This window comes from Anastrepha obliqua, chromosome 2 (assembly GCF_027943255.1).
Source record: "Anastrepha obliqua isolate idAnaObli1 chromosome 2, idAnaObli1_1.0, whole genome shotgun sequence".
Classification (NCBI taxonomy): Eukaryota; Metazoa; Arthropoda; class Insecta; order Diptera; family Tephritidae; genus Anastrepha; species Anastrepha obliqua.
This window is the reverse complement of record NC_072893.1, coordinates 43,609,600-43,621,602: the sequence shown is the minus strand read 5'-3', so window position 1 is coordinate 43,621,602 and position 12,003 is coordinate 43,609,600.

The following is a 12,003-nucleotide window of genomic DNA, read 5'->3' as shown; positions in this document are numbered from 1 at the left end:
CTATGTTGTGTTATTTTCTGTTATATTATGTTGTGTTGCAGGTAATATTACTTCTACATGGTCATGGCTTTTTACTTTCCTTAAAATTTACTTCTCTAATTATTTGGCAATATCAGGCGACTCCTTCAACATTTGCTTCTTTATATCTGAGATATTAACTTTATCATCTGCTTTGTTTTAATTTACGTGACCATAAGCACACATGCGACAACGGCACACAAATTAGTAAAATCAAACAAATAATAATATTTATTATTAATACATGCACAGGCACACGCTTACATGCATCTACACCTGTGCTCAAAATAATAGTGGTGCAAAATTTTTGACTAATTATTACTTTTTACCATTTTTACCCGAAACTGCAAAAGCGACACGACATAAAAATCGTCATGTATTATAGTTAAAATATGTTATGTAAACCTATCAAACCTATTATCAGGTATATTAAAATTTTTTTTTGTTTCGCCATTAGAATTCTAGAACGCGAAATTTTGAAAATTTTTCAAAGTGACCAAAAAATCGGCTTGAATTCTGATTTTTGATATTTTTTCATTTACTTCCATCTTTCTGAACTGAACTGATGCTATTCACCAGGAAAATCAAGGTACCAAACTGTAATCTCCCAAAACTAAACGGCGTCAGTCTCAAGCTAACCCAACAGGCAAAATACCAAGGTGTTATCCTAGACCCCAAACTCAGCTGGAAGTCCAACTTAGAGTACAGGGTAAAGAACGTGTAAGAGAATGTTGGGTAAAAAATGGGCTATCCAACCAAAGCTATCCAATTGGTCCTACCCAGCCATTATAAGGTCAATACTAACATACGCGGCACTAGTTTCGTGGCCTGCAACAGAAAAGAAATACAACAAAACTAAGCTGAACAAGATACAAAGAACAGCGTGTATCTTAATTACAGGAGCGCTTAGCACCAGTCCTACTGAAGCGCTCAATGTACTAACTCATCTCCTACCAATCGCTCCTTGCAGCGCGGTGAGACTCAGAGACATAGGAAGCTGGACAACAAGGTCGTACGGTCACAGCGTCCAGTGTTTTTTTTTACGTGAGTACCTGCTGATGACAGCTTAAACCCACGGTACCCAAAGGCACACGGATCAAAATCAACCACCTTGGTAGGGCTCGAAGCCTACCCATACCTCTGCCGTTCTATGGGTCCCGACACCCGGTTACAATGCAACTCTACATCGGCAAAAAACCTACCCGCGCTTTAGGTCTCAACCACAGCCACCACGAAAACCTCCCCGAAGGTCCGTTCCCAAGTACATGTCAGAGCGAACTCTGAGGGCTCCTGTTCCCCATGGTACCGAGTTATGGCCTCCGGTAAGACATCGTACCCGAAGACACTGCCAGTTGAGCACCCACACTACTCAGGCACTGGTAAACCTAGATTTTAGTCGCCTTTTACGACAGGCATACCTTACCTCGGGCATATTCTAACCCCTACACCGCTGGGGGGAATCGTACGGTCACAGTAAGATCCTTCTACAATAGATCAGACTACACAGTCCCCGACCTTAGCTTCAAGAAAGGCTTTACGGTACGTTTTCCACCGAGAGCCGAATGGAGCAAAGGGAAGGTGATTGGAAGATACGATATCGAAATCTATGCCGATGGTTCTAAGATGAACTGTGGTGTGGGAGCTGGCTTCCATTCGGAGCCGCTCAACCTATCCCAGTCAATTCGTCTTCCTGACTATGCCAGCGTGTTCAAGGCAGAACTGTTAGCGATCAGAGAAGCATGCAAGTCACAGGAACTCTACAAGGAAATTGGTGCAAGAGTAGCTATCTTCTCAGACAATCAAGCAGCTGTACAGGCCTTGGACTCCAACTCCATTTCATCCAAACTGGTCTACCAGTGTAGAGAGGAACTGGAACTGCTCAGCCATTGGCTGAAATCACTCTGCTATGGGTTCCCGGTCATAGAAACATACGGGGTAATGAGATGACAGGTGAGCTAGCAAGAAAAAGTTCGACAATAGAAATAGCAGAGGCAGTGGCAGTCTCCGCCCCACTCAACACAATAAAAGCATCCATTGCTTTGCACTATCATGCTTTAGCCGAAAGAAGATGGAAGCAACTAACTGCATTTATTACAACAAAAAACACATGGCCGCCATACAAAATCCAAAAAGAAAAAAGGATCCGTTCGGATACTCTCGGCCAACATCTCACGCATCACTGCAACCCTTACAGGTCATTGGAAAGTAGGGGAGCATGCAGCCAGACTCAACCTCCCCTTCAATCTCATCTGCAGAAGCTGTCAAGCGGAAGGGGCGAAGTAAAATCTTTTCCACTATTTATGTGAATGTCCGGGGCTAGCTAGGGCACGACTCCGCTCCTTCAATAAGCCTTTCCTACAGCAAATTAAGGAGATCTCAGACATCGAGATAAAGAATTTTGCTATACTTGGACCTCACTAAATGGATCTGACGTGAAAACAAAAAAAACAAAACAACAAAAAAAAAAGAAAAAAGATATCATCACACGAGACAATGGTAGTAACATGGTGCTGGTCACTAATTAGGAGTATTTCGATGAAAATATTCAACCACTTCAACAACAACAACACCTTTCTTTTAATTTGTATGGAAATTTGCTGAATTTTTTGCAATTTTGTCCAAAGTATGAAAATTTATGTTATTTTATTTTTGTTGCAGTATAATCTATGTTATTGTAAAAAATAAAAAAAAATATTAAAAAAACAAATAAATAGTCACTACTTGGCAATATATTATGCTGCTACTATTCTGAACACAGGTGTATGTACATGTGACTGCATATGCAGTAAAATTTATGACACTTCAGGGATCAATGTGGTCAATTGTGTTTGTGCAGCTCCTTCGTCCTTTTAATGCTAAGTTTACAATGGCAACATAGAACCTTGTAAATACCCTCACTTATACACTCACATTTGCAATATTTGTGGTTGTAGTCTCATGAGTGAAGCACAATCCGTGTTGCTTATGTTATAAAATATAAAGTTGTTGTTGTTGTTATTGTTATCTCATTTCAAAGCGTCAATGCGTGTGTGTTCGTGTTCTTATTACCATTCTTGCCCCTTTTCCAAAAATATGCCACCTCCTTCATTATCATGCTGATGTTACATTTGATGCCGTTGTTGTTGTTGGTGTTCTTGTTATTATTTTGACATGCAACATGCATCATGCAATCGAAAGTCTGTAATGTTTTACAAAAGTTTTGCGTCACTTCTGGCCCTACTTGTGTTGCATTTTTTGCCATTCTTGCTTATAAATCATTGCAAATGCAATTTGTCGATGCTTTCCTAGTTTTTATTTCTTTACTTGTTTGTTGCTTTCTATACATCGATTGGTTGCTGTTGTTCTCATTTGTCATTCTATTTCTGTTTCTGTTTGGTGTTTCTTTTCTGTTCTCCTCTTCTGTTTCTGTTTTTTTTTTCTTTTTAGTGCAGCATTAAATCACACAAAAAGTTTTTGTGCTGGCAACTATTCAGAGTCACGTACTGATGTGACCCAGTTGACTTGGTCACCCACAATGTCGCCTCTGGATTAATGTCATTTTCGGATAAGGCAAGGTCATTTTATTACGAATAATGCAGACACTTGCCATCATTTGTTTTTGGATACTATACACAGCTACGTGATTAGCGGGAATCGATTAAAAGATTTTTTGCATGAGCATTTTTCGGAAAGTTACCCGGCAGGGAAAATCTGAACTAGTGGCAAGTTGACAATTCCTGGCTCGGAACAAACCAATGGGGAACTACTTGGCTACACTTGTCATGAATTGTGGCTGTGAACTGGCTTCCGAACTGGACTGGGTATGACGGTTGAGATAATACAGAGAGCAGTACTTTTGTTGTTGATCTACCTTTTTTTACAAAATTGCATTTCTCCCACATCTACCAGCACAAACTTAAAGTCTTCCACATTTTAAAGCTTCCAATATTTCAATAAGTTGTACCTGAAATGAGTATTGTTAATGTTTTTTAAATATTCCAGTATTATTCTATCCAGCTAAGTTGGACAAAAATTGCGATTTAGAAATAAAAAATTGCGAATTCTTTGATCAAAATTTATTATTAAAAATTTCACGTTTCAATACTTTTAACACATGGACTGAAAAGTCCCGGTCCTAACACAGAAAAAAAGTATTTTATTTATTCATCAAAGTAATTTCCTTCAAAAACTAATCCTTCTAGGTTATAATGGTTGCCCAGAAAGTGGGCCCACTTGGTCGAAGAATTTTAATTCATTCTTTGTGATACCATTGCCAGGAAAATGAGGTAAAGGAAGCCAATAGGACGAAAGGAGAGGGTGGGGGGAAGGAGGAGGGGTTGAGTATTTTTAGACTACGAACAGAGACTTATTTGAATGAAACTAACTAATTTGTCATGTCGGTCTCCTTGCCGCGGGGATGAGGCTTAAGTGGCGAGTTAACCCCATGCTATGGAGATTAACTTACCACGAACTAAGAGGGCAGCACCATATTGGAATAGGGTATCCACCCATGTGGAGGTTAACGATGGATTTTTCTGCACGAGGTAACCCACTTTCGGGAAATCCTCCCGTCGAGCAACCGACGGCTCGGGCATCGGATGTGCAGGCCCGAACCCTATACCCCCCTATGACCGAAACTGATACCCAGGGTTCCGGAGGAAGCGCACTACCAGTGGTGAAACATGGCACATTGGCTATGCCAATGGAGAGCCGAGTGAAAGTGCGCCGAGTTGTGGAGGATGTGGAGATGGCGGACAATCTCCCAGTAGACTCAGATAGATCCCTGGTACCGAATAAGTTTTTGACAACGGTCAAACCTGGTGCGCATCAGGTAAGCACCGGTAAAAAGACTGAAGTTATTGGAGATTCGAACGCAGGTGTTGGTCTATCCGCAAGGCAGATCAAATAAAGAAAACAGAAGGCGAAGGAAGGCGAAGAAAGCCGAAGCATTAGCTAAGGCAAGTACTCAAGCTTCATCAACTTCGACACCTGTAATAGAAACGGGAAAGCGTGGCAGAACAGAGAATTCCTCTGTAACGTTGCACTCTTCCGGAAACGAAACGGTATTTGTGCCAACGACCGGGAAGAGGGAAAGGCAAAGAAGAGGAAAGTCGAGAGACGGAATTCGGAAATGCTTGTATCCTCGACCCAACCCAAGGCAGACAAACCTTTGCCTGACAAGACAAAGGCTAAGGGACCTCAAATGTCGAATGAAACTCTTCCGTCAACGTCTGGCGAATCATTCGCGAGAATGGCAGCAAAGGCAATGACGGTCGAAATACATACCGACAAACAAGAAGACTATCTTGACAGCTATCTTTGGAAAGCTATCGGTGAGTCGAAAGACGCGCCGACTTTCGAGGGTAAACCGAGGTGGACGGCATCGTAAAGGTGCACTGTTCCAATGCTTGGCTGAAAAAAGAGATAGCAAAAATTCCAGTCTGCAAAAACAGCAGGTTCATTCTTGTTGAGAGTAGCAAAGAAAGGCGGGTACGAGCGAGTGTCTGGATTCCGGGTCCTTCCTGTAATTCAGCAGAACTCCTCAAACGCATCCGTGTTCAGAATAAGGATCTTGACACGACTCTCTGGAGAGTATACCCGTGCACCAGGCAGAAATCCGCTACCACTTCAGAGGCTGGTTCTCACCTGGTACTGGGTATCGATCTATCCCTCAAAGTTCTTAAGTCGAAGTACGGGTGCCGTCCTCACCTACATCTGGGGCGTATCCATTTCCGTGTCCAAGATAAGCAGCATAGCAAAGCGTCTACGGTCCTCCTGTGCCGTAGGCATGCAAAACTGCAAACAAACCCACACATAATACTAATACAAGAAACATGGGTATGTCACAAGCGTATCTGAGGTCTAGGTGCTATGTCGTGAGGAGATATCGTTGTTGCAGAAATAAAGTACTGGAGGGTGGGAACAGTGTCGAAGCTATCATAGTTTCGGTCTACCTGCCCTATGACTCTTTACAACTACCTCCTTCGAGGGAGCTAAGAGAAGTAGTCAAGTGTGCAGAATCCAATAATCTGGGGCTAATAGTGGGCTGTGATGCAAATTCACAGAACATCTTTGCGATGTCAACTAACTCACGGAACTTCATATTTCGATCACTCAAAACGAATTTGTGGATTTTCTTGGTGTTTTCTGTAACAGTAACACAGTAACTCACGAACAAATGAATAGAAGATCATGAAATTTTAACAGCTGTCTTTTTAAAGTTAGTACAAACTGAAAGATAGGTGAATGTTATAAAACTATTGACATTTATGTATTAGGCCTGGGCCTTTTCGGTCCACATACATTTCATATATAGAACCGTTTTCACTACGTTAAAGTTAAAAGCGCAAACTGAGTACCAGAGTGCATTTCGGTTAACAGCTTTTGCGTGTTTGTCCTTCTTTCAAACTTTATAATTAATTCTTGTTTTATTTTCTTGCATATCCCACACAAATCCCTTCCCTAATCTATTCTTTGTGCAATTTAAAAACCACCCGAAATTTGTCTTCCTCTATTAATGTAAATCGGCCAAAGTTAGCCAACTTTGTTGCACCATTGGCGAAAGGAAATGCCACAACTGCAAGCCTCTGCTTTAATTTAGTTGCTCCTGTGCCATCTTGCAATACGAGGCAAAACATAAAAGTAAAGTATCTAAGCCAATGCATAGGCTGTTGCAAGTCTCCGACTGTCACTCAGTCAATGCCATGGCACTTCCAACTAAACAGCAATTTTTGTAAGAAAAAAAATGCTTCTTATTGAAATTTAGTTTACTTTTGAACTCACGCCCACACTTACACTTTCAACTAATTCTTCGAGTATAAAAGTTATCTCATTTATTACAATTTCGTGTGTATTGAAAGCAAATTACTTTCGCCGCACAAATCTGCTTAAGCCTCAGACAAATGCACACTTACATGCACACGGTTTGCTAGCGACAATCAACACAAATTTTCTAAGTGCAAATCTTCCACATTTTCACCTATTTACAATACATACATAAATGGAACGGGTGCTTTGTTTTAAAGTCATGGAATTTTCGTTAGGGATGCTTGTGAAACCAGGTGTACAAGCAGATACATGTTTTTCGGCATTTCTCTTCCGTATAGCCTGGAAAATTACTATGAAAAGGTATGCATGGCCATTTATGTATGTGTAATAATCGTTTCCATACGATACTATATATTTCTGGGTATGTGTATGGGAGAAGCTACTGCTGCTGTAGAAGTGACCAAATCGGTTCTTGGCTCACATCCATATAAGATCCAACTGCGGTAGTAATGGAAGCACTTGGACCACCGTTTGAGTCTTATGGTCGGTAAATGGGCTGAAATTAATGTTAACAAAAGTTCCTGTAATAGAACAGCTTCACTTTTCCTTCCTCAACTCAGTATTTAGTGGGTGAAGACTAAAGGTGGAAAATCTATTTAAAATACTGAGTTTACTTGCTTGTCTTTCGAATGAAAGAAAAAAGTCTTAGCAAATAAGGAAAAATTCTTAATTTTAATTTTTTATATCAGAGATTTTAATAAACATTTTTTTTTAATCTTGAGGCCCACGTTTCTTAAAAAATTAAAACTAGGAATTTTTTTAATTCTTAATTTTTTTTTAAATTGTTACTCAAGAAAATGTGGTAAAAATTTTAAAGCGCAATTCGCTTCATTCCCTATTCTATGTGTACTTAAGTGAGCGCCCGTCGGTTCGGCACCGTAGCGCTTACGATACGATGCTTTATTTCAAACGCGTTTTTCCGAAACAACTTTTTTTGATACGGTGGCAACGATTTCTCGAAGACTAATGAACCGATTTCAATTTTCTTTTTTTCAAAATTTGTATTATCGTATTGGATATTGCTGTAAGTAACCGATTTTCAAAATTTTGAAAAAAACTATTTTTTGGACCTGTTGAAAATCAAAAAAATGGTAAAAAACACCCATCGAATCTCAAGTCACCACCATTTTGTCAAAAAAAAGGCTACGTAAACGATAACCACTATTGTGTAGATTAATACAATTTTTGTTTTTTTGATTTCAGATGATTATTCATTGCTGTATCGCTGCTACCAGATGACGTAATTTTTTTTTAATCCGTTACGTTTATTTACATAAGTTTGTCAATTTTCAATATTTTTTAACAAAAATTTACATCAACATAGTTTAATACATATACAATATATTGCTTTTCGTCCGACCCTCGAATAATCATTTCTACTTAATATACAAAAAAAAAATTCCAAAAAATCGACTATTCTTTGACAGTGGCGTTCCCCCTTAACACTAAACCTACCGATATTTATTCCTATTCCTACCAAAATGGGTCAAATGACCCGTCTTAAAAATATTATATACAGTATTAAGATCACATATATTTCTCGGTAAAACAATTAGAAAGAGAAGAGTAAATCTTGAAAAATACATTGGATGTATTTTTTAATAAAAGTCGTGAAGGCAAACGACGATTTAATAATGTTATTTCTAAGAACTTCTGACAAAAAGTTTAAAATGGGTCATTTGACCCGTCCATGGTAGGCTTAGTGTTAAATGTGTACTTTTTTTGATTCTCAATTCTATTTATAGCCAGAATTTTTAAAAATTGGATTTTGTTTTTTTGCATTTTCTTAAAGCTCTATCTTAAAAATATTGTGTGCAAATTTGAAGTGAATCCGACAAATACTTTTCGATTTATTCAACATTTAACAATGGGGGCTCAGGCGCTCCGGAGTGTTCGAGAGCAGGTAGCAAATCGCAAAAACAAATAGCAAAACTCAAAACTATGTTTTTTGAACTGGTGATCACTGGAATTAAAAAACCGCTTGATAGATTTCAATAAAATTTGTACTGCTTTTGAAAAACATAAAAGACTCGTGCTTGACGAATGATTTGTTTTCAAAAATTTCGATTTTTTTTAACAATTAACCGTCGGTTTTTTCTCGAAAATCTGAAAAATATTTCCTGAGGCCGCCATATTGTTAATTTTGAAAAAAAAGCTTCAATCAGGCACAAGATTATCTATTCGTAAAACTATTTTCTCTTGTCCAATTGATTTTAGATGGATCTTCCAGGACTTGTGATGATCACCGCAAGGGACTTCTGGAGAAACGGGCGCCACACAAACAGCGATAACTTTTACAATTCTTAATTTTGTTTTTTTTTTTTTTGAAAATTCGCTAAACGCAATTCGAAATATGATGTATTAATGCTATGTTTTTATTTTTGTAAAATAAAGCAACTGACTATCAAAAAAAAAAAAAGATTATTGAAAATCATCTGTTTTTCGGTACTCTGACCACCCCTAACCCCTTAATGATTCAAAAGAATGGTGCAACATGCCAAGTATCCCATGAAATCAACCCTGTAATGGCACAAACTCTTGGTGACCCAATCGAGATTCGTACTTCAAGTCTTAAAATATTAAAATTTTAAATGTCTCATAGAGACCAAAGTAAAATATTTTTCGGGAAAAACCCGAAAGACGTAGACAAAAATTTTGAAATTTTAATTTAACCACACAATATTTTTTGAAGATAAACAAAAGATTTTATTTCTATGAAAAGCAGAAGATACCAGTTTTTACTTTGATTATATAGAATAGGAATTACTTTGATTATATAGAATAGGAATTACATAGAATCGGAGTCAATCGGCCGTAAAAATACTTTTTTTGACGAAGTCTAGGCACTGCCTATGTTGTTTTGGATAGTTAGAATTTTTTTTATCATTTCGCAATTTTTATCACCATTTTTTGTGTCGGCATTTTTTGTAATTTTTGGTTCTCTGCACCCATTCCAGTTGTTGACTTATCGCACCAACAGTTATATTTCAAGGTTCATTTCCAATATAGTTTTCAGCATCTCTTTGTCACAGATTTTCTGATTTCCCTTATTTTTTGCGTTTGCGTAGTTTTGATATTCTTGATTTCGGCGTTCGAATTTATTTTCCAAGCCTGTGTTTTCAATTTTGTAAAATATGTCTTTCAATATTAACATTTTGGATTTTTTTTTATTCCGACATAACTCGTTTTCTGTGATTTTATCAGGTCAGTCCATAAGTCGTCCGTTTTTTAAAGGTGGTTTAAAAATTGATAAAAAAGATGTATAAAGTATTGTATTTATTTATCAATAATATATTTTCCTTTATTATTTACATTGTCTTCCCAACGTTTAGGCAAATTTTTAATTCCCTGCTCAAAAAATTGTTTGTCCTTGGAGCCACAATACGCTTCGATATCCCTTTTTATAGCTTCTTTTGAGGAGTAGTTCTTGTTACTCATATTGGATTAAAGTCCACGGAAAAGGTGATAATCACAAGGTGCAATATCCGGAGAGTATGGTGGAAGCGGCATTAGCTCCCATCCGAGCTCGTTCAGCTTGCCTAATGTTTGTCTTGCGGTATGAGGTCTTGCGCTGTGGTGGTGAAACAAAACTTTGCGTCTATTCACTAAAGCCGGTCGAATTTTGTTAAATGCCTCATTCAAGTTTGATAGCTGATGGAGATAATAATCAGCGGTTATCGTCTGGTTTTGTTCCAGAAGATCATAATAAACAAAACCGGCCATATCCCACCAAATAGAGAGGAGAATCTTCTTGGGGTGAAGGCCATCTCTAGGGCTCGGTTCTGGTGTTTCATATTTATCTAACCATTGGCGTTTGCGAACAGAATTATTATAAAGGACCCAGTTTTCATCATCAGTAACGTTACGGTTCAAAGAACTTTCATTTTCAAGCCATTCCAGCAGCTGAGAACACAGATTCCCTCTCTGCTGAAGGTTGGCGACGGAAAGTCTATGCGGAACCTATTTTCCCCGCTTTGAAACCTTTCCCAACTGAACCAGGTGCCTGTGAAATGTTCCATGCGATAAATTTAACTTTTGAGCTATCATATCGAGTGTGAAATTTGGGTTAGCTTCCAAGAGTTCGAGCAAGGCGTCGGAGTTAAAGACTTCAGGACCACCAGCGCGCGGGGCATCCTCCACGTCGCAGTTACCACTTCGGAATTTTGAAAACCACTTTTGCCCAGTCCCTACGCTCACGGTATCCTCTCCGTGAACAATGTTTATTTCTGCAGCAGCAGTTGTTGGATTTTTACCACTTTTATAAAAAAAATACAAAATATGCCTTTTAAACGCGTTCGAAGATTCCATTTTATTTTTTAACCACACGTGCTTCTATCCGCGATTAAAATCACTTGTTGAATGCACAATATATCAAAGAAAATGGTTCCGTTATATTCCACGGATAATTTTTTGTATGCAAAAGTCATACAAATGGGAAATTATGAACTTAAGGACTGACCTGATAATTGTCGTTGTTATTCGATACATCCTTTAAATTGTCGACTTATCTAATCGCTTTTTTCGTAGTTTGTTGTTTTTGATTGCGAAGTTCCAATTTATTTTTCAAGCTCGTTTTTTCAAGTTCTTAAACATTTTGTTTCAACATTTACTTTTTCGAAATTCTTAGACATTTTTTTTACGTTGTTATTAGATACGTCCTTTCAATTGCCGACTTATCGCACCAAACCTTCCTATTTTAAAGTTCGAATTTCGACATTATTTTCAACACCTTTTTTGTTACATTTTTATTTTTTTTTTATTTCCAGACTTTTTGCTGTAATCTTATTGTAGACTTGACTTATGGGCTTAAGGTACCAGCCATTTATTTTTTCAGCCTGTTTTTAGGTTTCTAAATTTTTTTGTTTTTTGTAATTTTCATTTGCCAAAGTTTTTTATTTAGTTTTTGTTTTATAGTTTTGGTTTTTTTTGTAACGACGTTCCAATTTATATTTCAAGTCCGCTTTTCAAGCTTATACAAATTTTTTTCAACGTTTACATTTTCGTTTTTTTCTTTCCGACATTTTTCTTTGCTTTCATGTAATTTTGGTTTTAGACGGTATGGAAGACCATACGTCGTTTCTATTGTTGGATTACTGCACCAGACATTTAGAAGTTCGTATTTCGACATTATTTCCGATATTTTGGTGTTATATATATTTTTTGATTCCGAATTTTTTT